This window comes from Ixodes scapularis, unplaced genomic scaffold (genome assembly GCF_016920785.2).
Source record: "Ixodes scapularis isolate PalLabHiFi unplaced genomic scaffold, ASM1692078v2 PGA_scaffold2__306_contigs__length_199485367, whole genome shotgun sequence".
NCBI lineage: Eukaryota > Metazoa > Arthropoda > Arachnida > Ixodida > Ixodidae > Ixodes > Ixodes scapularis.
Genome location: NW_024609857.1, coordinates 159,668,602 through 159,694,491, shown reverse-complemented (window position 1 = coordinate 159,694,491; position 25,890 = coordinate 159,668,602). Strand labels below are relative to the sequence as shown.

The following is a 25,890-nucleotide window of genomic DNA, read 5'->3' as shown; positions in this document are numbered from 1 at the left end:
CAGTTTTCTCGGTTTTCTTCTCGGGGGCCCCCCTTCCGTCTCCGAGCAGGCGGGCGAGCTGCTTGCTGCCACTGCGGCCGTCTTGCGAGAGCTAGGTAGAGAGCCTACATCGAAGAGAGCGTTCATCTCAAACCGCGGAGAGGCGTTGGCAGTTTCAGTGCCCGCATGCGTTGTGTTGACGTTCTCCCGTAAACCAGGTGACCCTAACCGAGCAGTTGGACGGGCTCCGTCCTCTCGGCGCAGCGGCGAGGGGCGCACCTGATGAGGAAGTTGCGTGCGCGCGTTCCCGCTGCCCCCCCTCCTCTCCGTACAGAGCGCCGCCGTGCGCACCCCGCCCCCTCTCTGGCTGTAATTGGGCGTGTGCCGAGGGGGCCCCCCTCCTCGATTGATTTTTGTTTGGCCCCCATTTTGCGGAGCCGCGCCATTTTTCTTTCCCGCTATACATCGCGGTTTCGACCCAACGTTGGACTAGCCGTCCCAGCCAATCGGGCCCTGGGAAATTGTCACGTGACTAATACGATCGCCCCGCGTGTCACTGGTCTCCCGCCGAACGTTACGTGACACTCACGCGGAACGGTGTATTGGCTTTAGTGTACCTCGATTGCAGAGTTGCCAACTGCTCGATCGTCCTCGGGTGGTTCATGGACCGCGTTTGCGATATTAGGTGCGAGGAGGTTACAAACGCCGTGATCGTCTACAAACGTTTTCGCCTCTCCGCTCCCATTTCCTCCTCCCTAGGCGACGATGCAGCGCATGCCCTCTCGGGTCTAGTCTTCGCAAGAAGTGCCCGCCATTAAATTCCAGACGCTCTCCATCTACCCCATGTTAGATCCATGGCTCTCTAATTGGCTTCGATATCTCGTGGCCTGCTCTGCGGTCCATCACGAGGCGAAGCAGAATTTAGGTTCCCTATTATTGTGTAGGGACGTTGAATCCGTCGCTGCTGCGGTGCGGCTGACGTAATCGTCATTCTGGAATAGCCGGAGGAATTTAGCGGACAACATATCTTTTGGCCCGCGTCGATTGATTTCGAGTTAGGGCACAACTTCGTTGTCCGCAGAATTAAAGTCGTCCACAACGTGCACGACTATACGGCGTGCAAGTTCTTTGCGCACCTTGTATCTTCGTTTACGCCCCCGAACGCGTCCACGTGCGTTTGTTTACCCCCGGGGACCTCAACCAACGACGGCGCGAGCTTTTCTGCTTCGTCATCACGGGTTCTCTACGCGTTCTTTTTGCTTCGATTGCCGTGCCCGTTTTTGCGTTTTGATGCGCCAAAGACGCCTTTTAGTACACTTCCTCGCCGTATAGAAGAGGTTCGTGAGTTGCTTTCTATGCCGCGTGAAAATGGTCCGCACTCGTCAAAAACCGTTTAGGTCGTTGCCACGGCAACTGTGAGCGGACGACACTTTGCCCTGTACGTATCGTGCGTTTCGTATGTCATATGTGCGGTTTCAGTACCTTTAAGGAATCGAGGGACATTCTCATTTTTTAATATTGTGACGGACGCCGCGGGAAATGTGACTATATTAACGCAGAATTTGTTTATGGACTGGATTTTATGCGAAACATGTCACGCTCGTGTGTGACGAAAACTCGTTATACACGGGCCGAGGCAAGGTAAGGCATACACCACCCATAGGAAGCAATACATAAGCATCCAAAGAAAAGGCATTCTTAGTCATTATTAGACATATATGCTCATAATTAGATGTAACATAATGGTAACAAGTGAGATTTACCAGGCGCCTCAGTGGGAGGTTAGCAGGCCCGGACCATGCCATCAGCAGCCCGACGCCTTTGCTCGACCTTTGCTCGGCGCCAATTTTTTATTTTTGTGTGTGTGTGTGTGGGGGGGGGGGGGGGGGGGGGGAGGGAGGGGTTGGGGGGGGGGGGGGTAGCGTTTATTTTTCTTCTAGGTCGGGGATGCTTTTTTTGGGTTTTCAAACGCGGGCATAAAATTCCCCATGCGCGTGACCTGAGACTTGGAGAACGTCTATGAACCGATAAGAGAAGGAAACGCGACAAGGTGTGTGGCCCCAAAAGAAGAAGCAGCCTCAGGGACACTTCGGAGTAGGTTATGTCGAGGCCGTAAAGTTTCCGGTTTTAACCAAAAAAACAACTATAAACATCTGCCGGTGTTAAAATAAAAAACAAAATCGGTTAAGACCGAAAAATACCGGTTTTTAAACATTTTCGTACAAGCGGCAGACCGTCAGCATACTGTCTCCCAAGGTCTCTTGGTAACCGAGCTCTGTCTATGTGTGTGTGCGTGTGTGCGTGTGTGTGTGTGTGTGTGTCTGTGTGTGTGCGTGTGTGCGTGCGTGCGTGCGTGCGTGTGTGTGTGTTCTGTCAGATTTTTTTTTTTTTCTGTCAGTGCTGATTACTTTGACCTTCAGTTTATGTCCCCAAATATTAGTCCTCATTGTGCCCCTGTTCGTGATTTTGTTTTCTCAATAAAAGCCGCCCTAAGCGTCTGCACGATACTTGGTTTCAGCTTAGGTTCGAGCGTGGCCGTTGTTATGAACCGAAGATCCAATCAAGCAGCGCAAAAACCGCAACGTCATGGCGTTCTCCGCTCTTGATAGGACGAGCCGGCGGGGGAGCAAGCACCGAGAGGCGGCGAACACCGCTGGTCCTATGACCTGCAGCACGCCATGACGGTGCGCCTTTTTCGCCTTTAGATTGGTCCTTCGACTCATAACATCGGCCACGCTGGGACCTAAGGTGAAACAAAGTATAGACAGTTCACCCAAATGCACCGGTATTTTGGAAATAAATCAACACCAAAACTATTCACCGATTTTCGACATAAATAAACACCGGAATGTATACGACCTAGTTATGTCGAGGGTATCGTGTCTACGGTAAACACCGATAAACCCCAATAAAAAGTCGCCGAAATCATTTTCTCTAATAAAAAAAGAAAATGCCTCAAAATAAAGAAAAATATTAAGGCTCCGATTCGCGCTGTGGAGGTGGTTGGACAGCGAAGCTGTAGTATCACTTGCAACGATCGCCCACTGCACTATAGACCCTTTTTATGACAAACGCCACCAGGTGGTGGTCCAGTCTTTAACGTCCCTGAGAACTTCCGGTTTATAAAAAGAATGATCGACAAGTTGCCACAGCAACGAGGCCACCTTAACACCCCTGCTTGAGATGTATCCATGAAACGCTTCGAGTTCTCCAGGTGAACTCCAAAACAACGAAGGAGTGCGAGATTTGTTAAAATGTTTCGAGTATTCTTGTAAACCAACTTGCGTTCTAAAAGATGCAATATTGTACGGCCGAAGGCCCTCGTTAAATCTGCAACGTTGTCGTCCGTGTAGCATATATGCAGTGGCGTACCAGCTTGTCTTTGAGTGGGGGGGGGGGGGGGGGGGGGGGGGGGGGGCAAACCAGACCCCCCTCCCAGGGCCTGGGGACGGTGCCCTTGGTATCCTTGGGCGCCGCCGGCCAGTGTTTGCCCTGCCCAGTGGCGGCTGTTTCAGGGGGGGGGGGGGGGGGGCAAAACACCATGCCTTGCCCCCCCCCCCCCCCCCACTCTGAGAGCTGGGGGGACAAGCGCCCCCCCTTGTCCCCCCCTTCCCTCCGTTTGGTACGCCCATGCATATATGCTTTCTAGCACTGGGGACATAAACAAGCTCAGCAGGCTTGCGAAGACGGTGCGACCTGAAGTCTCTTGGGACGCAAGCGGCAGTTCATGTTTGTAAACAGCAGGGGCCCTAAACTCGTGAAACCCAAAGTTGTAGCCGAAAGTTCACGGAGCGCGCTGATTGGACGTCGGCGAAAAAAGCGCGAAGTCATCGTCGTGATACGCCAATCGGTGCGCTCCGTCAACTTCGACTCCAACTTTGTGTTTTACGAGTTTAGCGACCCAGGAAAAGTAAATTCACCGGACCAATCTTTTTTATATATGAAAGACTTCGTACGGCTGCCGTAGCCGCGGCAGTTTATATCAACCGCAATCTTTAGCGTGAAACGCATGCGGGAAGCGCTACGTGCTTCGCATTGTTAGCGGGGCTAGTGACGTCACTCCACATTTCGTACTCTGCCGTTGTCGCCGAAGCTTATGCATTCGCAGTCTTTACCGCGAAACGCATGCGGGGAGTTCTACGTGCTTATCATCTGTCAGGTGGTTTTGATTTGTGGCTTTCTTATCGAAACAAGTATCGAGACCACATGATAAGAAATAAGGCGCGCGCGAACGCTGATAAGGCGCGCGCGTGGGTTTTTTGTTGAGTACGTTATCTGTCGACTATTGTTCTGTCGACGTACACGAAAAGCCCGACCAACGAGTTATATACAGCTTCGCTGTAAAAATGTTATTTGCAGATTTTGTATCTTATGATCCTGAACACAATTTTGACCTGACATGTGGCGTTATCTGTTGCGCAACTTCCAAAACGGTGGGAAGTCCGTTTTGTGATTTGCGCCATTGAAGATGTTTTACTTGTGTTGCATAGTGGACCATACAGCACGAACAAACGAACGTCGTTCTTTTGTGTATATTAGTATATTATTAAAACTATACTGTGGCCTATTCTAACCTGTAAATCAGCGAAGGCTGCAAGCGGGAGGTCCTTGTTTACCACACATGATGGGGGCACGTGGTAAACCATAATGTTTAGAGATGGAATGCCGCGTTTTGAACCCATTTTATCCATTTCTGGGGGCTCTGGCGATCAACATGTGAAACTGTGTTTCGGTGATTGGTTTGTTTGCGCTAGCGGCCAGTCGAAACCACATTTGTTACTGTGGATGAGCGAGAGAACAGCCGCAGACTAGAACGTTCTGGCGTGCGGCCGGCAATAGAATGTGCGCACTTTTGCCTTTATTCAACATACCGAAATAGCGTTCTGGATCGGATACGCTGTTTTTGTGGCACTTGGTAATGTCCTCTGGTAGAGAGCTCACAGAGAGATTTTACAGATTCGCCGAGTTCCTATTCGATATGCTAAATCGTTTCAGAATTAAAAAAAAAAAAAAAAAAACTTTATTTAGCATTTTTTGAAGCAGTAACATCGACTACCTAATTAAATGATTAAAAAAAATGTTTTTGTTTTTTTTGTTTTTTCTTGAACATAAGGAGCCGCATCTATGGGTGGTGTGCCCTAACACGAGGGGCTGGAGGGGGGGGGGGGGGGAATGCACCGACAAACAACTTGCCTGCATATCGTACTGCCAAACTATTTATGCAGACCCTCATCACCTCAGCACTCGTGTTAACGAGCAGGCCATATCAGCGCGACATCATCAGCTGAAAAAGCCGGAACAGAGTCAGGCTTTTCGTATTTATTTAAATTTTCTCCGTTTATTGCTCTTATCTCGGTTGCGAGAATGACAGTATGGTCACTATTTTTATTCGAAATTTTAAAGATACTGGTGTATATTAAAGCGCGGTATTAATTCACGAATTAATTTCTAGATATGCAGTCGTAAAACATTAACCCCGATAAACCTCAATTCCTTGCCCCGCACTAATAAAAAAACACCAAAAACACGAATTAAAAAACAAAAAACGAAAACACGGGAGTTTGTTTATGTCCCAGTCAATGCAAAATAAAGCTGAGATTTAAAGATTTTCTTCCCGTAAAAGTTGTTTTTCTTTTGTATTGACTCCAAATCCGGGTTTTGTTCGTTGTTTTCTGATTTTGATAAGACCGATCCGCTATGTTCCGGGTTCTAACCTCCATACTGCCCTTTTCCTTCCACTGAACTAAGACTTAAAAAAACCCAAATTCAGACGTTCACGCAAAGCTGTTTCTTTTTTTCTTTTTTTTTAAGAATTTTTTAGTAAGATGGTATACAATAAATATTCTTTATTTTCTTCGCAGCATGGTGACAGTGCTTTACACGTACACCTGCGTTCATTGAAAACGGCGTTTGGAAATTGGGAGCATAGCAAATAAATTCACCCGCGCATAATGTGCACTGGACGACCCTGTCCGTGCGAACAAGCGATTGTCGATGTTTTTTTTTTTTTCTCTTCAAATCAAAATGCCATCGCCAGAACTACTTGCGCTTTGGGGCATCAAGTTAGTGGTAAACTTTGGTACCCCTCAATGCCTTGTTCGAGTAATAAGCCAAATGAGACGATTTCCTGTTCACGCTTACTGTGTCGCGGAGGATACTCTTTGAACAGAAGGAAGCTGCTCTGTCAAACACTCTTGCTGATTTTTTCCTTGTCTATCGTCCTTTAATGCTATTGAGTGTACTTCGTAAGCGCTTTATGAATACTATTATCATCATCGCTCTTTGTGCTTTCCTTCCGGGCCTAAAGCGGTGACCGGTGGGCTGCTTTTTTTCTTTTTAACATCCCATCGTTGCGCAAACCATAATAAAAGACATTTTCACTGACGATCTTACCGCAACGCAGTGAAGGGCGTTCCCGGTGGGATCATCTTTGCCCCCTTTTTCTGTCTCTTTCTTTCTCTCTCTTGCCCTATTCCTCTTTCTGATCCTCTCCATCCGGTTTCCGCCCCTCCCCCCTCCCCTTTTTATCCTTCCCGAAAAGAAATAAAGAGAAAGTGATGAGGAAGGGTTTGCGGGACACGCCCCCTCTCTCTCTATGCCACCTTCCTTCCCCCGCCACCAGCGCGTTCTTAGGTTATCCAGGACGGTAACAAATGTACGCTACCCCGGGCCCGTGTTGCCAGACCAAAGGAGGGGAGGGAGATGTGCCGTCATTAGGACCGAGGCGAGCTCCACCCTGCGCCAGCTGCGAGAAACACCACGCCCTTTGATGGCTGCACGCGCCCGGTTTTTGTGGAGGACGACGCGAGAATCGGGCTTTTTCCTCCCCCTGCTCACAGTAGATATTTTCTTATTGTGTCAATTTCTTTTTTTTTTCTTTTTTTTGGTGCTGCGTGGTTTGAAGAAAGAGCGTGCTTCTGAGAGTGTCTGCTAACAATTCGTCTGTGACTGCCCCTGCTATTGAACGCGATGTCCCCTCGCGTGGGCGCCGTGGTTTAATATGCAAACACGAGTGGGTTGGTTATGCCATAGCCTCCTCTATACTTACAAAGCCTGGTGGTTCGACGACGAAGCCATAGAGTGCCCGGTCGCAGATGTGGAGCGCGAGGATCTGGTAGCACAGAGCATTTCTCGGGGAGCCTGTAGTCCGCGCACAGCTTTTGCAGCGGCGAGGACCCGAAACATGGTTTTCAAATTCGACGAGAAAAGAAGCGGTAGCCCGAGGAACGTGAGAAGCGCGAGCGGGCGTTCCATCGTTCGCGACAGGTGTGTTTCGGCGTCTCGCCGCAGCGGGGTGCCCGTTACGTGACTTTCCTCTCATCCGTTGTCTGCCGCTCTATCTTTTTTCACTTTCGGCGGCCGGGTCTCGTGGCAATCTGCCAGGCTTTAGTATAGAGGATGTTATGGTTGCTCCGATACAACTTAGAGACTATTTTCTATAAGTTTTTTTTTTCTCTTTTCTTTTGCGCGTGTATGCGAATGAGTTTTTAGACTAAGGTTACTATACTCCGTTTCATACTTAGTATACAACGCTGACAAAGCTACTGACGCGCGCGCGTGGCTTTATCTACGGTCTTGTTTGTACGAGAACGCGTACGAATGAACTGCGAGATCCAATCCTATGCTCGCGCCAGTAGCTTTGATAGCCCTGTACATTATGTATGAGACAAAGCCTAGACCGACTCAGTTACGGAACTGTCCATGCTAAAAATGTAATCACGAATGACTGTCAAGTCACTGTATTTCATTCTTTATTTCCCTTCCCTGTTTTATAACTTGTTCGTTGTTCTTGCTGCCGCCTGTTTTGCCACTGTAGGGGGCCGGAGACTCGTCAAGCTGTTCGTTTGCAGCTTTTTTCTCCGGCCTCGCCTTCATCATTGATGAGAAATACAACTATTATTATTATTATTATTATTATTATTATTATTATTATTATTATTATTATTATTATTATTATTATTATTAAAGATGCTGCTTCCGCGAGCAGTATGAAGCGACGTCATTTGTTGCCACTTTGTAACCGTTTTTGATGTGTGGGCGGGTTAAGAACGATGAACACACCTATCGAGAACGCTAAGCTCGCGCCTTCCATCGCACGGGGGTTCACGGTTCGACGTCTACTTCGGGTACCATCGTGGCGGTCATCCTCCTTTCTTTCTTTTTGTACTGGTTCACTCGACAGAATATCGCCCATTACGAGGAGATGTGTCATATCAATTAACCAAGACCGGTGAGGGAAAGTGAATGCACTCCTCCTGAATATCCTCTTTTATCGGGCGTGCGATGATTGAGATCTGTTTGAGCATTTCCTATCTAGTATTGGGACAATGATCATCCGATTGATTCGGGAGAGTCTCGACTCTCAAATCAGATAACGCCCACCAACTTCATCAGGGCGAGTGTGTTCAGCAGTTTAGCTTCTCCACTTTGCAAGCCAGTTAGGCAGGAGAGCCGACTTAAAAGGGTGATGCAGCGATTTTCGTACTTTGCACAAATACCGCTTAGAACGAACCCCTGATGTTAAGAGGATGCTGAACCAAAAATTGGAGCTCACAAAACCAAGGCCGGAGCGAACGCTGCAAAACTCAAAAGCGTCACTCATATAGCGATATCTCTTCTGACGGATGGCCGTATTTTTGGAAAAGAAATACGCGATTGAAGACGGCCGACAAAGCCGACGAGACATGTGACGTCGCGATTCTCATTCCCTCTCCTCTTCGCATCGTTTCCTTGAGGAAGTGAACCGAAGCGAAGAGAAGAAAAGCGAGGCCGCTTTCCCTCATTCTCAACTATTCGAAGAGAATCATGACGTCACATTCCTCGCTCGATCGCGCCCTTCTTTTTCAAAATTGCGGTCTTCCATTTCAGATATCGATGTAAGAGTGATGTTCTGGGGTTCGTACGGGACGAGGTTGGCGCGGCACAGGACACGAGCTGAGTCCCAGACATTGTTATGGTTCGGCTATTGTCGTCATTGCAGCGATTGGACACGGGCCACCACCCGAATTCTGGTCGAGCTGTTGATAATCAAGAGCCCAAATCGAGTGTTCACGCAATGCTCGGGTCCGATGCTATAAGCTGCACTCAAATATCGCCACTGGAGGATACTGCGATCCCCCAGTTACGTCATCAAGTTTCGCAAAGGAGAGATTGGATGAAAACGCTCGCTTTTGTCCTTGAAATTACACCGCGACAGAGGATTGTATTGGCCGCCAAAATGAAAAACATTCCAAGCGAATACCGTTGCATGGCCCCTTTAACGACGTCGGAATCCCAGGCCTGTGTCCTCTATAGGGAAACTCAGACACGCTCGTGAAGGGCAAACGAATTCGAGGAAGACGGAAAAGCGTTTCCGGCGATTTCGGATAACTCGAGAAAACTGGCAACAATGATGTTCAAAGGATTGTCCGCTGATATCCGGAAGTTTCTAAGTTTTTGTGCTGGTCATGTAGAGAGGTGCTAGATATAGACGCTTTTCGCAAACCCTCGTACCAGCGTGCAACAGACGTACCCTCGACTCGGTACATTTTTGGATTGCCCGTCGAGACAGGGTATGCAACCGCAAAGGGTACTGGCGGAAGGGCTTAGAAACGGAGTCGTGCGTGAGTTAGATCGGAGTGTTTCTTTTTACAGTGTTACGATTACCGAAAATCTACGGTTGTCTGGCTATTATTGCGTCGTCGTCGGGTGCACTTATAATTTTAACCGGCCTAAGAACAATCGCGGAAAGTGTGCGATAAGCACGAGAAGCTGCAGAGCGAGTGTGTGCGGCTGCAATCTTATTCAGCTTCGCCTGGTCCTCGAGGACCCTTATTTAGAAACGGTATTTATTGGACGCCATCTTTGTGGGTGCTGTGTTGAGCGCAAGCTCAGAAAGAGCTCACAGGCGGGAATCTCGATGGCGTGGAATGCACGTTGCAAAGGAACTGCGGAAGCTCGCACTCAGCACGCGGCCAGCAGTCGCGCGAACAGCTATGGCCGTCAGTGAGTTTTCCCTATGAAGTGAGTCGATTGCGAGGGTGAATCGCGAGGATATCAGAGTCATAACGTCACGTTGAAGGCTGGTTCACACATTTGCATCTGTTGCGTTCGCATGCAATCGAAACGACCGCAACGACACCAAGACAACAGTTCGCCATACACTGCGTGGCGAGCAATGCAAGGGGTAGCTTCGCGAAGCATTTTATGAGTCACGGTTGTTCCGGTGTTTTGGTCGCTTCTGTCGTTTCGGTTGCAAATGTGTGAACCAGCCTTTATGCTTACGACCAGTTCGTCTAGGGCACAAGGACCGATTCCAACACGGTGCAGGTGATCCGGTTAGGTCATCACTGCGAGGTAGGATACACTGCTCCGCAGCGTGTGAAGGGTATGAGAAGGTCTACGTGCCACCACTCAAGAAGCAGTCATCAAATGAGAAGAGCTTACGTGCATAGACTAGGTATACATGAAAGGGACTATGAAACGAATTTTAGGCTGGGATAAATTTGGTTTTTACTAATCTCGTATCCCAGGCGCGTAGCCAGGATTTTTTTTCGGAGGGGGGGGGGGGGGGGGGGGGCGCCCATGACAAAATGCTGTATGAGGGGGAGGGGGGGGGGCAGGTCTCAGCGAAATGAAAGATTTAGGGGGAGGGCCCTGCCCCATGGCCCCCCCCCCCCCCCCCCCCTGGCTACGTGCCTGCTCGTATCGTTCAGTACGCCAGAAGAAGGCTACTACACGAGCGGTGGAAATCCTAAAGCCCGCTTTTTGGTACGAATATTTCGTACCTCCTTTCCTTCAAAAAACCTCCGCCTTTTCACTGTGGTGCACGCATCTGCGGTGCCCAGGCCAGGGGCTTCCCCAGGAATTGAAATTAGGGGGGGGGGGTCTACATTTTTAGGGGGAGGGGGAGGTTGGGGGGGGGGGGGCATTGAGAACAGAGGAGTCGTTGCGAATTAAGGGGGTACCTTCAGAAAAACAAGGTGGGGGGGGGGGGGGGTACACCCCTGCTAGGGGTGTGTGTAGGGAAATCACTGGCCCGAGCGCGTAAGCACATCGGCCGAACCCAGCTCATGCACTGGACACGAGCACTGCGTAACTCGGATGTATGCGCTCTTTTCAGCAATCAATCCGTCGACAAAGTTACCGCGAAGTCGGTGGCGGTTTTGGTGAGTTGGTTTAGCAGACGACAAGCTTGAAAGCTTTGCTACACGGAATTCGCTCACTCCCCGAAACCAGCTGTAAAGATGTCGAAAAGAAGCTCTCAAGATATTGGAAAGCAGCTGTCGAGACTTCGAAAAAAACTGAAAAAACACACTTTTTCAGCATTCATCAACTTCAACTTGTGGGCTTCCACCGAGGACGGTCTTATTGACGTCAAATATCTTTGTTTACTCCTCTACGAGAGCAATCTTGCCAGCTCAGCCGTGGCCAGTGGGTGCTCCGGCAGTTTGATTTGTTTAATCGGCATTCGAACGCTCGATAAATATCGATTCGAGGTCAAATCACATGACATGTCACATGACGTCATGACGTCGCGCGGGAATTTGAAACGACCCACAATGCTCACCTGAAATGTGACGTCAGGCGTGGAATGAAAGGGATTTACGCATCACATGTAACGCGAATTAAAGGTCGTCGTTTGTCTCAAATAATTTCACTTTATAAAGTAATTCATTTGCCTTAAAGAAAATTTTAAGAATTTTGGGCGGGATGGGAACCCACGACCTTTCGGTTGCGAGCCAGACTAGGCCATGTGCGTCGCACTTCCTGCTCCCTGGCAGAAATAACATGAGAAGCGAATTAGAAGGCAATGCGAACGGGGCGCGATAACGCTATCACGTTCCAAATTTAAAGGCGAAGCTTAAGCGACCTCCAAGCTATAACCTGAGGTTTGAGCAGAAGGCGCAAGTTACTTTACGGGGGAAGAGAAAGTAGCAGGGACAGACAGCGTCTGGAGCTGAGTTAGAGACGCTGTCTGTCCCTGATACTTTCTCTTCGTCTGTAAAAAAAAATGTACTCCTGCCACGGTCTTGGGTTAAAATCGTCTTGCTGTTATGGTAACTGCAGAGTATTCTACCGAATGTGTACGTTTCGAAGCGCAGCGTCTAGATGGCGTTTCAGCATACTCTATGGAACGCGCAGATTTAAAATGAAAATCTAGATGGCGCTTCGAACGACGGAAGGTGGTTTGTGGAGGCGACATGACGCCAGCATCGGTGCAGCCGAGGGATACTTGGGGTTTGGAAAGACGCGCCCCCCAACGATGACCAAAAACGAACCAAACGACGTCATCGGACGGAAAGGAGAGCTGATTTGGCGCCAACGAGTGTTTTGGTCAACCTTGAGGGGGATGCTCTTGCCGACCGCGGCCTCTACTTCCGGCCTCCCTTGGGGGTTGCTCGTTTGGCGGGCTTGAGCCGGTACGTCGCCCCCTTCCGCGAGAGGTCCACAACTGACGGGACCGATCAGTCAGCGTCAAAAGCACAGCATCGTGATGTTCGCGATGTTACAATGCGTGCAATCATTGCTAAACCAATCGTAGACATAGAAGGCCCAGTGACTTGCGCATTTGTCGCTCCTTGACTGGCACCATTAGCTCGACTGCAGACCCATCCAGAATAGAGACAGTTTTTGAAACATCCTCACGCAATAACCGCTGCACATAGTTTTTTTCTTTATTTTACTTTAAAGACACGTTGATGAGAGATTAATCGGCACGAATATAAAACTAGCATTTTTTTTATAATACAAAAACAATTGTGAAATTCGTCAAAATCGGCTGTTTTGGCACTTTTGTCTTAGAAGAAAATTCACTAAGTTCTCTCAATTACCATAAGAAAATCTCCCCCTCCGTGTCTTCTAAATTTAAGTCGGAACCGAAATATATCCAAACTGTTGACATATGTCAATCCGTCCCGTAGCCGCATCAACATAACAGGCATTCCGTGTAAAAGTCTTGTACATATTATTTTTTCTCACCTCGTTCAACACCTACAAACTAATTCATTCTTTGCTCCTGCTCATCATGGCTTCCGTAAATCGTATTCGTGGGAAACCCAGCTACTTACCTTCGCTCATCACCTTCACCTTATTCTTGATCGTGGTTCCCAGGTAAACTGTATTTTCCTTGAGTTCGCTAAAGCTTTCGATAAAGTGTCACATAATCTACTACTCCATAAGCTTAGCAAACTTAACATGGATCAGGATGTACCTTTATGGATTCGTGCTTTCCTTAATAACCATCTTTTTTTTTGTATCCGTGAATAATATTTCTTCAAGTCTAGCTCCCGTGACGTCAGATGTCCCCCAAGGCTCGGTTTTAGGACCTCTGCTCTTCCTTATATTTATGAACGACTTACCTTCATGCGTTTCGTCCTCTATTAGCTTATTTGCAGGTGATTGTGTTCCTTACCGTGAAATGACTGAAACCTCTGATGTTGCTATTCTTCAGTCTGACCTTGATTGTGTTTCTAATTGGTGCAACAAATGGAATTTGCAGCTTAACATTAACAAATGTAAAGTAATGACTCTTTCTCGACTTAACTCGCACCCTTCTTCCTACTATCTTAACAGTGTTTTCGTACAGCGTGCGTCATCGTATAAGTACTTGGGAATTTATATTTTATCGAACTTATCTTGGGAGCCTTATATTCACTACATATCTGGAAATGCTAACCGCATGCTTGGCTTCCTCAAACGTAATTGTCCATCTCTTCCTGTGTCCCTCAAGCTATTACTCTATAAAACCCTTGTCCGCTCTAAATTAGAATACGCCTCTTCCATATATGATCCCGGCACTGACTTACCTACAACAGCAGTCGAAAGTATTCAAAATATGTCTGTTCGCTATATTCTTACTAATTATCACCGTTCTGCAAGCGTAACATCTATGAAATTTCTTTTAAACCTACCTAACCTTTCCTCCCGTCGTGAGCTATCCCTTCTCTGTCTGTTTCATAAAATGTATTATCACAATCCTTCCTTGCGTAATAAATTACTAACTCCTCCCTCATATGTCTCGCCACCCGTCGATCACCCACACAAGATTGGTCTACCTCTTTGTAAAATCACTACTTTTTTATAATTCGTTCATCCCCAAAACAACAATTGCGTGGAACCGCCTTCCATCGTCAATTGTATGTGTAACAGGTGCCATTATGTTTGAGCGTTGTTTAACCAATTTTCTAAGTTAATGGTTACTATGTTCATGTTTCTATTTTCCTAGGTTGTCATTTTTTTAAGCTCTATTTTCTTTTAGTAACGCACTCCCCTCTGTAATGCCCTCGGGCTTTGAGGGTACAATAAATAAATAAATTAAAATAGCCGTGAAATCGGTGCTTGTTTCCTTCGTTTCTGCTTCCATCGAGATGGCGCTCGCTGTCCTGTCCATGAAGAGCAGAGCCATATCTAGGAGAGAGCTTGGCCAGCTAGCATGGACTCGTTGACAGCCCGTCAACTACGTCACTGACACGCCACGTGAAGGCCATGGCCACGCCCATTTCGCCATATTTTGTTTTATTATTATTTATTTGTGTCTGCGGATACATGTTCCGCAGAAGGCTAGAGGCACGAGTGCCTGACAAGGCCTTAGCCACCTCTTGGTATGCAGCGAGCGTCAGCTTCGAGCCCAACCGGCGCCGGGGACCTATGCTCCAGTGTATGACTGTTTTATTGTGTTTCACGTCATCCGCTAGCAGTACTTGGGCTGTGTCGTGTTTATTCAGGAGCCATATACTAAGTTCCCGGTTAACTTGTCTGTACTCCTTCCGTACGGGCCTCGTTACCAGCCCGTTCATCCGCTTCTCGGACGTTCGCCGCGTCGTGCCAATTACGCTCGCGTAAATTTCGCAGTTTTCAGTTCCAGTTGACGTCTCTTGTTATTTTAGCAGTGCGCAAAGATTGCAACTTCTGATTCGCCGCTGAGGGGCTTTCCGTGGAGTGTTCTGATAAACACTCGGCGTCGGCCTGGGATCGGTAATGGTGGACGGGCTCGCGCCGTTTCCCCGGCGTTTTCCGTTGCTAGTTGGTTGCTAGGCCTTAGGTCAGTTCTACGGGAGGGGTCTGCGAGGTGCGAAGGTACGACGAGAGGTCACCGAGGACAATAGATGTCTGATGAAGAGCAGACGAAGGGTGTGGCACACGATGTTCCGCTGACTCATGACGTAACATAACAAAACGTAAGCAAACGCCCCTGAGTGAATGGTCCTTTAATGAAACGGAGCATGTAGACCTTCGCAAAAATCGCCTACTGCGCGTTGCCATCTTTGTCTGCTGGGCAATGGACGGCGTCCCTAGCGTGCTCTATTGCTCCGCTGTGCTGTATAATATCAGACGCTGCTCGGGCGTCCACAGCTCAGTGACTCGGCATTTTTCACCCGGGTGTTGAGCGATGCAAAGGTCTATAGGTGGCATTGATTCCGTATAGATGTTACATTCAAAAGCGGTTTGCTTCGTCGCGTTACGCGAAGCGTAGACAGCTATGGCAGCCGACCGGTCGGCCCGTGAACGACTCACGAGCTTCGGCCGCGGCGCCACTGAGAAGGGCCTCCCAAAACGAGGCACCCTAGAGAAAAAAAAGAAGAGAGAGAGAGATGGAGGCACGGAATCCAAGTCCGCGCCTACGGTAGTCGTCTCGGGTTCCCGGCGCACCAACTTCCCCTGCGGGTAACCCGAGACGCGCCAAGATTGTAATTCAAGCCCGAATACGTAGTTCGCCTCCTCTCCGCTCTCAGCTTACCCGGGGCATCGCAGCGTTCGCCTCTCCCCCTCCTGCCTCATCTTACCCGTCTCACCCCCCTCTCCCCTCCGTCGTCGTCTTTTTCCATGGGAGTAGTTGTAACGAGAGTCGGGTATCTCGGACTACACCGGCCGGGCGGGCAGCTCTCGAACGCAAGCTCGGCGTTGGTTTTTGCTCGTTGAGCGAGCTCGAAGGCCAACAAACACACGCACACGAAAACAGAAAAGGCAGAAAACCGAAACCACATGAAAAAAAGAAAATGGGTTGGTGGAAGCGGAAATCCCGCCGATGTCGTTTTTGTGGCGCCGAGGAATAAGGATTGGGAGGTACGGTGCGTGTGTGTGTGTGGAAGGGGATCTGCGGAGAGACTGCTGCTTGCGGCGCCCGACGCCCGGAAGAGAAATCCGAAGACTCCTGGCGATGCGGCGCTCGACGTTGCTGGCGTGGCGCTGCCTGCTGGGCGAAGCCAACGGAGCGCGCTCCAAGGGGAGATCATCCCACGGCAAGAATCGTCCGGCGGGCTTAGGAGGGGGGCACCCTTCGGGCCTTCGGGGCGATGTCTCGCGTCGGGTTTCACGCCGCCGCGCCGAGGGTTTGAGCCCCGGTCGAGAGTGCCGCTCCACCCTTTCGGGCGAGGAGGAGGAGGACGGATTGTGCCAGCTGCTGCCATCTCTCGCTGGGCTTTGGAAGGTGAGATCGTGGTGGCTGGCGTCTCCGCTGCTGTAGACGAGAAATGTAGCCTGGCGCGGTATACTGGTAGCCAGGGTCAGCCTTTGACGTGCGTCACGTAGTAGTGATATACTGGACCGCACGCCGACAGTACGATGTATCGGAACGGGTAGCAGGGGTGGGGATAGAGCCTGCGGGATCCTTGGGTTCTGCGGCGCGGACTTTCGCTCCACGTGCTGCGAGTTGGCGGTGCGCTAGCACGTGACTCGGCCACCGATTCCCCCCTTTGAGCTGAAGGAGACAGGAGGCATTGTTGGAAACGCGAAGAAGCGAGGAAAATGACAAACTGCACGCTTTCTCGAGGGTTCTTCTCAAATCCCTCGTCGCAGTTCATCTGTCAATCGCTGTCTCGTCCTTTCCACCTCCGCCTTACCCTTTTTGTCTCTCCTTTTTTTTTCTCCACCTGGTATTTTTTTTCTCTCTCTCTCAAATCACTCTCCTATTTCGTCATTAACATATAATGAAGCGCAGTATGCACGGCTAAGTATATTTAGTAGAAGAAAAAAAAACGGGCATCTCGGTTCGTCCGTTTTTAATTTGAAATTCTAGAAGACCCGTCGTAGATCTCTCGTTTTTGTTACTCGAGATCTCGCGAGCAAAAAAAAATAAATAAATCGAAACAGGAAAAAAAAAAGGAACTGGAATAAACTGCGCATACGCAAAGAAGAAGAAAATCGACGTAAAAAATATGAAATTAGATTCTAGTCGCAGAAAATGGAAGATGTATACAGCGGTCACGAATGAGAAACACACAAAAAAAGAAAACAAAATGGAAAAAAAAATATGTATATAAATCGGGATGTGAAGACGGAGCGGGGGTGTTTGGTTATACGCAATTAAAAAATTAAAAAAATTAAAAACAGAAGTAGGGAATCCCAGTTCTCGGGTGAAAGTTTAAACACCGGCGGAAACTCTGGGCGGTTGGGGGTGGCGGGCAGGCGTGTCGCGTTTCTTCCCGAGAAAGGCTCAAGGCGGGCGCTTGCGCGAGGCTCGGCGCGGGCACGACCGAAACTGAAACCGGACCGCCGGCGCCCGGTGTCCCGTTTCGAAAAATAAGGAGGAAGGAAAATGAAGGGCCCGAGGTCCTCGCCGGCGTCGACCCACGTTAGCCGAGGCGCTTTGAAAGGCGCGCCTGCGAGGCATCAGGGCGCTCGTGTTGTCGGAGAGGCGGACATCTGGGAGCTATTTTCGAGCGCGGGGCGCCTCTGTTTGGATCACGCGCTCCTGCCTATAGGCTTGTGCCGTAACGATTCCGGTAATTCCTTGGTCTCGAAAGATCGGGTTACAGAGTCCGGGAGGCCGCGATCGCGTTTGTCCTCAGTTTCGGGCCGCGGGTTTGCCCTCTCGTGTACACGCCTGAACCGAGGATCGGGCACACTCTGCTCCGCACGTACAGCATATATGTACACTAACGCCTCGATTCCACTTTGGACAGTCCGCAAAGATCGGTTTTGTTACTTTGGGCAGCCAGCAAAAATCGGTTTCCCCACTTTGGAGAGTCCGCAAAAATCGGTTTCTCAATGTATAGCGCTGGGATTTATTACAGAGGGGCGGCTGGTGCACGAATAAAGTTAAAGGGCAACTCCGCTTCATTTTTGATATTTAGAAAACTATGTAGCCCTCTTCAGTATCATATAGGAAGACCCCATGTCAAATATTACGATCTAATTCCGTTTATATATTGAATAAAGTGGCCAGCAAACCTTCAAGCGAGCCAAGTCGCCGAAATCTGCCAACTCTAGCGTGCGGCGCGAGGCGCAATCACCAGCGCAGTCAATGCCACGGAGATGGAGCGGCCAACGTTGAGCCACTACGTCAGAGGCATGCAAACGTCATTCTCACGTTTTGTTTGTTTTTACTTCTCAGAGCGAAATTGAACGATGACGTCATGAGTTTCTCCTCCCGGTGTTGGCTGACCGGGCGTTCACGTGATCACCGTAACACGGATGCGCCTGGGATGCGCTGCCCTGCGCGCTTATCGGTCTGTTTCTCCGCTCCTTTTCTCCTCTTTCGTCTTCTCCCCTTCCCCCTCGCCCCCGGGCCATCACCGTCCACGCCATGCAAAGCGACCTGCCCGCGTCCAATAAAAAAAAAAAAAAAAAGAAGACCTCGCTCGGTTTTTCGCTTCCTCCCGAACGTCACAAGACCACGTGGTTCGACGTGACGTGCCATGACTCTGACGACCCGAGACCAATGTTGCCTGACGCAACCGAAGTTTCGGTTTCGGTATCTGCTGATGTTTAAATTAGGATTACACAAATAATATTCCACATTTCGCGAATCCCGGAAGACTTAGAGTTGTTAAGTAGTGCTTTGTGAATGTGAATCACATGGAAGCCTAAATTTTTCGGAATTGAGCGGAGTTGCCCTTTAAAATATCAACGCAGGAGCTTACGTCGCTCAAAGAAAAAGAAAAGAAGAAAATCCTGATTCGGGGCTATCTGCCGCGGCATTCGCAGATGACGTCATGGCCGGCCTCGAATAGTTTAATTTACCTCCGACAGATGTCGGAAGCGTCGAGCGCGCCGGCACCGAGCTTAGCAGGCGATCACGTTTCTTTGCCGGCGCGCCCGACACTCCCGACATCTGTCGGTGACAGATTTAAGGCGAGCCCGGTCATGACGTCGTCTGCGAATGCCGCAGAAAATAAGCTGACACTTTTTTTTTTTTTTTCTGTCTTGCAATTTATATACGAACAATACCTCTGTAGCCTCACTTTCACGGGCTAAGAAATGTGTCATTCTACGTCTCGGATATATACTGTTCGCCGTTTTCACAATAGTAAAAGAAAACAAAAAGATGTTTTTCAGTGATATCGCGCAGCAAAGGAAAGCAACTTGTCGCGGCCGCTAAGGTGCGTCTTATCGCTTATTTCCGGCGCGCTGTAGCGTAAAACTAGGGAGCTTTCGTAGACCGCGTTGCCCCCTCCGCTAAGCGTTCCGCAACGAAGAAGTTGCTACTGCGCCTGCGCGCGGATAGCCTTGACTGTGGAGTTCCCGCTATCGTAGCGGGTTGCGGAGGGCCCTTGCGGGACGGCGAAAACGATTTACGAAAACTCCCTACTGACGCGAATTTCGTAATTAACGCGGGACCCTCCGGGCGTCAAACGAGGGTTGTCCTTCTGGCGGGCATGCCGCATTTGATTTCGGTATCGATAGACTTCAAGTGTTTTATATTTATAGTACATTTATATGCATGCCCACTCTCTCGTATGATAAACAACCCTCGCGAGTCCTCGAGGAAAATTAATGATGATGATGATAATGATGACATAAATCACGTTTTAAATCTCGATTTAAATCACATCGGTTTTCATTCTCCACCCTGCTTCCAGTGTTGTCATTAGAACATCTGACGTGGAGCTGCCATGGGAACGCTCCGCTCCCGTGCGAATACACGTCTACGTGTACGAGGCCGGGGGGGGGGGGGGGGGGGGGGGGGGATTGGTAAGTTTTGCCTCCTGGGCCGCGTAACCTTTTTACTCGGCGATGGAACCGAACGATGTTACACTCACATAAAATATTTTGGAATCGCCTGTTTTCCCAGGAGAAGCACCACTTCTCGATACGGTAACCAGCACACCAGCAATGATGCACTCCCGCCACCGGTGCAACTATACGGAGGGCAAGTCGTCTGCTTCAATTCAGCGGGAGTTGTGGTGACGTCAGACAGACGCCGAGCTCTGATTGGCTGATTGAAGGATAGTGGGTAGACTTCAAGGCAGCTTGCTTTGAGAGATACCCACTATTCTTCATTCTGTCGACACCACAACCCTCGCAAAAGAAGCAGACGACTTGCTTCTCTCCGCCTAATCTCCGTATGACGTCGTGCAGAAGAATGGGGGGCGGCTGTAGACGCCGCCGCACCTTTTCGTCGTACCTCCTTCTTCGGACACGAGCCGAGCGCCCGTCCACTCCTTCGTTTTAGGGGGAAACAGCCGGGGAGTCCGATGGTGCGAGGTCCGGACTGTAACCCGCGGTGAAGACGAAACATCTTGGAACTGCGCAGCCATCCAGTACGGCGTCGGTCTCGCCGTCCTCACCGACGGCATCCACGAGGAGACGAGGGCACGGACGGCAGAAGTGCATCGCCGCCATATAGTGGGCGGGCCATATCGAAAAGTGACGAGCACCGCAGTCGCGGTAAACGTACAATTAAAAACAGCGCAAAAAAAAATACGCGAGGACAAGGAAGCTTTACATCATATAAAAGACTGTCTTTTATGTGATGTTCCGGCGGTATACTAGGTCAAAAAGAGCGCCTTAATTTATCTCGCGTCGGCAAACCTACAGGGCATCTTTTGCTAAGATCCGATAGCTTCGTGTTGATCTTCATCCCGCGTCTTGTGGGGCGTCTCGTCGCCTCTCTCACGCCCCGAATGCTCTTGTGGGACACCGCCCTCATTGGGCACGTGTGCCTCCTTCCATCAGCGGCAGCGACCGGGTCTTGGTGCGCGCTCAGAGTGTTCAGGAGCGACACGTTATTAGGCGATAAGAAAAGAGAGAGCTAGAAAGAAATGTACAGATATTTGTTTCTTTGCCGGTGTGTTTCAGCGTGTCTTTCGGCGATGGGAGCATTGCGTTTTTGGTTCGGTCGTAGCGTGCCCGTCACATTTACCGCATCAACGGAATGCCCACAACTATGATTAGATGTTTCTCTGTCGTTGCGTCTCGCTTTCTTTTTCTTTTTCTTCTTTTTATTACACGGACGCGCGTTTCTCTTTTTATGTGTGTCCGTCGCTGCAGCTCGCTGGTGTAAATGTTTCGTTCGAGTGCTCGAGAACGCGCGAAACATTTATTTTGTCTCTGAACGTGTGAAAAGGATGTGGTGGGTGAAATTTGGTTTCTGAAGCTGGAAAGCTTTTTGATATAATTACGACAAAAAAAAAAAATTACTTTGGGTACCATAGTCGTCATTTCGGGAATGATTTGTTTCTGAACAGCTCGACCGGTTCCTTTTGCCTCATTTCTTGTCGTTTTGCGCCCGCGTGCTTCCGCCTGTGCGCGTGCGTGTGCGTGTGTCTGTAATGTAATCTGTATTAACCCCCATTTCAAAGAGGAACGCCCCGTATGACGGGGCGTTCCTCTTTGAAACTAATATTTTGATTACTATTATTATTATTACTGAAATTTGCTCAATTAAAAAAAGAAAGTCGAGCTTTATTTCTTTTGTAGGTTGCTGTTTTAACGGGTTACCGGGGCGAACTTCGTATTTCTCCATTAAAGACTGAACTAGTGTAAACTAGTGATATTAGTACTAGTACGGCAATCTAGTTTCAATACTAGTAAACTAGTATTGAAACTAGACCGCCGAGTCTAGTTTCAATAAGTTTCTTCTTACGGCCTACCTTATACAAAGCTAAACACGAGGGATGCTTATGCCCCACCTTTCTTTTTCTCCAGAAATAAAGACAGTAGTATATTGTTCAAAATGCAGTGCAAAGGGTGTCCGTGTCTGACATGCGTCACAAACAAGCTGCAATGGAATTCTTAGGGGAAAAGAAAGAAACTGTGGGATAAATTCACTACCGATTGTTTGACGTGTATGGAAGTGGGACAATCGATGGGAGCAGGGATCGATGCTGTGTCGAAACAAGTTGGGCAAGTGCCTTTACAGCTTTTAGACAGCAAAGGAAGAGCAATGCGAATCACCGACGTTTCAGGCGTGTGCGGCCTAACAAGATTCCAAGAGTGTTTTATTTATTTTCATTATTTAGCAGTGCATGACAATGCTTGTTCTGAAGGCACGCCTCTAAACCCAGAAAGCAATCGTCAACTTTTGCTGGACTGCACTTACCCCACCCTCGCTCCTATACAGCGTGCAAGTTCGCCTGCTCCTTGCGCACATCGTGTGCTTGTTTACCCCCCAAAGTGTGCCGACGTGCTTTTGTTTACCCCCTGTCTTCAACCAATGGCGGCGCGCGCATGGCTGCCTCGTCATCGCGCGTGTCCTGGGCGTTCTCTATGTTGCCTTTTAATTGGCGTGTTCCCCCTTGCATCCCGATGCGCGAAAGGCGCATTTTGAAACACTTGCTCGCCGTGTAGTCACGAGTTCGAACCGTCTGATTTTTCATCTTTTCGGACTTCTAAACTATATGCACTGCACGGAAAAGGTTTGTAGACGACAACAGCGTGATTTGTGGAGTGAGGATTTGACTACGCGGTGAGAAAACGAGCCGGTAAACAAGGGCGGCATGCGTTCCCTTGTTTCGCGAAAGCGTAAAGCCGGATAACTGAGCGGTACTCACGTAAAAAGTGGCATATGGGTGGAAAACATGCAGTCAATTTCTACGTGAATTTCATCCATTAAAAAAAAAAAAGACAGTAGATTCTGAGAAAAAAATAAATGAATATGGGTCATTACTTTCTGAGCAACCGTCATAGCTCGCACCGAAAAGTAAACACCCGTGTTCTTCCCTTCTCTAACAAGAACTGAGATACCTGAATCACATTGTGAAATTTTACTTGCGATTCCCCAGTCGCAACGTCGCTCAAGCGACAGGAAAAAGAAAAACGAAAAAAAAAGGTGGTGGAAGTTGCGGTGCTACGTCGCTGTTGGGAAATGGCAAGTCGCACCATATAAATTAGGTTTTCGGATAAGGTGTGTGTGTGTGTGTGGGGGGGGGGGGGGGGGGTTGACTCAGCAGTGATACGACCAATCTACAGTTTTGTTTACAACTGCAGCATGGCGGGGAAAAAAAAAAGAAGGATTCGCGACCCATAATTATGAATTTCAATGATTTATTCTAGAAGATATTGGGCAAAAGTACTAAGAGGGTACCTTCGAGTCGTACCTTCTTTTCAAAGTTAATTTATGAGTGTGATGCATCGGTTCTGCAGGTTGCATAGCGCGAGAGAGCAACATGCACCAGTCGGTGTTCATGCTTCTGTTCGTTACGGTGGTCTAAAGCGCCCCCGATTGCACTCGATGCAAAAGCTTAAGGCCGGTTTAGATAAACGTGTTTCAGCGCGACCGACCGCGTTACAACCGCTTCCGAATGCTTATACAACGACATGATCGCTGTGGCAACCGAGGCCCGCGCAACGCATCGCAGTGGAACGCAAAGAGTCGTAGTGTAAAGGCTCGTTCACACGGTCGCGTTGGAATGCGACCGCAACCACTCGCGTCTCGTTAAGACTGTTTGCGTCGCGAGCTGTTGCTATGGCGACGAGGCAATGAGGACAGGCGCCGTGCTGCCCGACGCAACGCAGTTGATGCAGCTGCAGTGCGAACGAAACCTTTAGCAGTCGGTCAAGGAGCACTTAGAATTCGACCGCACAAAGTATTGTCACGCAAAAAGGCGACCGCCTTCAATTACGAACACAAACAAACGATGTAGTCCGACGGACAGTGGCATGACAGGACGGTTATCCCTCTGATCTTCGCCACCGGTCGAACCGAAGATTGGGAGGAACACGACCTGGGCGCATCGTCAGAGATATCTGTCAGAGGCGTTCCCGCGAGCGCTGGATACAAGGCCCGTCGGCCGCCCCGAGACAGCCGGCCGCAGACGAAGCCAGCACGCAGCAGTAGGAAGCAGAAGCAGTATATGCAGAGGGTCCCTCCACCAGCGGGCATCTGATGCCCCCGGTGAAGCCGGGCAACGGGCCGGGGTTCCTCCCCTCCAGCATCGAGACGACAGCGGCGGAGAGGGGGGGGGCCGGCCGGTCGCCCGAAATCCCTTAATTCTAGAGCCGGGCGTCCGTCAAGCCCTGCCGGGCTCGCTGCAGCGGACCCAGCAGTGCCGCCGTTGCTGCATGCCGCCACTCTATAATTTGTCCGGCGCTCGTCAAGCCCGAGAAAAAGGCGCTGCTTCGTCGGCCGCTATAGTCCCCGGTGGGAGGGGGCGAGCACACACACACACCGCCACCACGTCGTCTACGCAGCACACGAGTACACAGGCACACGCCCCGTCGAACGCTGTTCAGCGCCGGCAACGCTCGCCGAGGGGCGGCAACGAGAGGCCGTGCCTCTGACGTTCGCTCCGGGGCTCCTTTTTACCGGCGACGACGCTGCTGCTGCTGCTGCTGCCTCTTACAACCGACCTTCTTTTGGTGTTTTTTTTTCCCCCTTCAACCGAGGCTTACGACGTTTTCTTCTGGCGATATTTTGTTGTCCGGTGATGCGTATTTTATTTGGGGATGACTGCTCGGCCATTTTCGCGCTCCTTTTGCGCCGAAGGGGGCGCGACTCACGGTTCAGCGACGGCGCGGGGAACTCCTCTTCTGACTCGCTGTCGCCGTGGGACGGACGCTTCTTGTCGGCTGGCGGGCTCGCGAAAGGCGACGCCGAAAAGGGCGTGCTGGCTGGCCGCATAGCACAGATCAGTAGCGGGCTTAACGTGGCCAACGGCCACGGTAGGCCTAAGGTCGAAATTTACGCCGCTGTTGTTTCGATCGGGAAGTTCGGCCGTCGGGATACCGGTGGATGAACGGTAGAATATTCCGTCCAGCATTCACCGTCATCATTTTCCACCAAGGACTGATCGGAATCAAATTCCCTCTGACACCTTCACGTGTCTAGGCCGTTCACCATCCGGGCAGTCGGAGAACATACCTCAGGAATGGTCGAGATCAGTGTTGTACACGTTCTACAGGAAAAGGAACGGAACCTCGTTCCTCGTTCCTCTTGATTTTTGGAACGCGTTCCCGTTACAAGTTGTATCTGCGAGAAAGGAACTCGTTCCCGTTACAGTTAAAAAAAGGAACGTATCGTTACATATACGTTACATTTGTATTTTGCTAATTATCATATTTAGTGAGATCACACCAAGTTTCTTTTACCTACCCCATCAAATAGCAACACACGAATTTGAAAGTCGTGATGGAAGGACACCGGGACAAGAAAACAAGCGGAAGCAAGTTTCATTTGTTGATATATTCCCTTTTAAAAATCTCAGCGCTTTGCCATATTCATGTTTGTGTTGAGTTAAGCATACGAGCCAAATGTACTGTCACCCCACATTGCACGAGCGTTTTACAACAACCTCACACGTTTCAATCTAACAAAGTCCCGGGTTCGAACCTAACAACAGTTGCTTCTCGATGCTGCTGTCCGCAAGACGAGAAATTGAAGAAGAGGGTAGGGCTTTTGGAAGGTCAGTATAAAAACTATATCAGTCCTCCTTCATGAAGGTCGGATTAGTTTTTCAGTTTGAAGGTGGGGGAGAAGGAGAGTAGGAATGAAGGTTAATTTTTGTGCATCTGCCCAATGTTTGGGATACAAGGGTGCGTTTGATGTCTAGGAACCTGTACTTTTGATGTAACTGGTTTCTTTGTAGAAGTTTAGTGATGGCCGCAGTCGGCCTTAGATTTCTTGGTGTATGAGGATTCGTGGAAGCAAAGAAAGTAGTTGAGTTTGAGACGTCCCTTTTTCTGTCTTTTCCTTGTACTAAATGTTTTGATTTCTGTACCGTAGCCTCGGGCACTGAAAAGATAACCAATTCTCACTAGCTCTCCTGTACA

General features: G+C 49.4%; 1 protein-coding gene across 2 annotated transcripts in view; it reads left to right on the top strand.

The window, feature by feature from the left end:
* Positions 1-25,890, top strand: part of LOC8040843 (sine oculis-binding protein homolog A) — a 215,711-nt gene that overhangs the window by 57,136 nt on the left and 132,685 nt on the right. The window contains exon 1 of one of the 2 annotated variants that reach the window (XM_042292085.1): positions 16,264-16,387. The exons of the other annotated variant lie outside the window; for it this stretch is intronic. The gene's annotated coding sequence lies outside the window, so the exon portion shown is untranslated. Of the gene's footprint in view, positions 1-16,263; positions 16,388-25,890 lie in introns of those variants that run through there. 2 annotated transcript variants of the gene reach the window in all.